Here is a 1,586-nt window from a genome sequence, read left to right as displayed (position 1 = left end):
TAAAAATGTTTATATTCTTATCCAAAATGAGAAGGTATTAGTTTTTAATGAAAAATAACTTTTTCGGATTTTATCAAATGTCGACATTTTGAGGCCCCTTAAAAACAAGTTTTTACGTCGGGGCCTGTTTGTCTGTCCGGTGTCGTCGTTGTTGTAGTTGTCTGTATACCGGATAACTGTTCCATTTGGATTGGGCTTTGACACACTGTTCAAAAGACCAAAAAGAAAGATCGAGTTCGTTAAACAGCCATTTTTTATGAAAATTCAAAAAGTTGATGCTTTTTAAAAATTTTTAAGACCAATTTTTTTTTTTAATTTGAAAATTCTATCCACAGCCATTTATGGTACAAAAAAATATGAACAATTTACCCTGACAACTTTTTTTGATAAAATCAAACTTACCAAAGTTAAAGGATTTTAAAAATCCAAAAAACCAAACGAAAATGGACATTTGAAGCAAAAAAAGCTTGATATGGAAAAAAGTCAAGAGGCGAAAAACGCTACTTTTTCAAGGCCCCATGATTATTTTATCAAATTCTCATCTATAATGAGAAGAGTTTTAAGTGAAAAATGACTTCCGCGAATTTCATGAAATTTCGACGTTTTGAGGCTCCTTGAATCAGAAAAACAAGCTTTTACATCGGCATCTGTCTGTCTCTCTGACGTCTACGTCGTCGTTGTCATTGATGTTGTGGTTGTCTGTATATCGTATAACTATCGAAAGAATAGTCGGATTGGATTGTGCTTTGACACACAGATTTTTTATTTTAAGAATTGTATGTAAAAATTGTACTATTTTTATTTTTATAACAAATATTTTTCTTCAATTAAATTGTTGTAATAAAAGTGTTTCGAAGAGATTTTTATAAAAATCTTTCGGGGGATAAAATTCGTATTTATAGGTCGACAAATGTTTGTTTTCTTTACCAAATTTGGCTTTCGTCTAAAGTTTTCCAGTTGTTTTTACTATAGTACAATTTACGTTTGTATCTCGGGCGAAGAAATCCATTCTATTGTTTGACAAATATTCTTTGTAAATCAATATTTTTCACAGAAAATTACCCCGAGTGACCCTCAATTATAATTTTATAAACGAGAAAAAACCACATTTCAATTATTTCTATGAAAAACACAATCCCTAAGTAACAGAACGAAATCGAAAACAATAAGATTTAATTTATTCAGGAAGAAGCTTTTTGAACAAAAATTACCTTGAGTGAAGCTTTAATATATATTTGTTAATTTTTACAAAAATCGGGCGTTATTTTATTACAAAAAAAATAATTGGGGGGGGGGTGACAAATGATATAAAAATAAATAAAACTTAAAGTTGTACGATTTTAATTTGTAACTAAATAATTTGAGAGGTTTCAATCTAAAATTATCGAACACTTTCAATTTAAAAATTCAGATGCCATATTTAAATAGCTTTAAATTTGAAATTATTCAATATACTGTGAAAACTACAAATTTAAAATGTCTCGACTATTAAGGGTTTAAATATTTTTGAAATTGCTGTTCTGGAGACTAAATAGCACTTATTCTTTTATTAAGAAATCACAACCAAAATTGTTAAAGCAAGTTTT

The sequence above is a fragment of the Belonocnema kinseyi genome, chromosome 7 (assembly GCF_010883055.1).
Source record: "Belonocnema kinseyi isolate 2016_QV_RU_SX_M_011 chromosome 7, B_treatae_v1, whole genome shotgun sequence".
In the NCBI taxonomy this organism is placed as follows: domain Eukaryota; kingdom Metazoa; phylum Arthropoda; class Insecta; order Hymenoptera; family Cynipidae; genus Belonocnema; species Belonocnema kinseyi.
Note: the sequence above shows the minus strand (reverse complement) of the source record.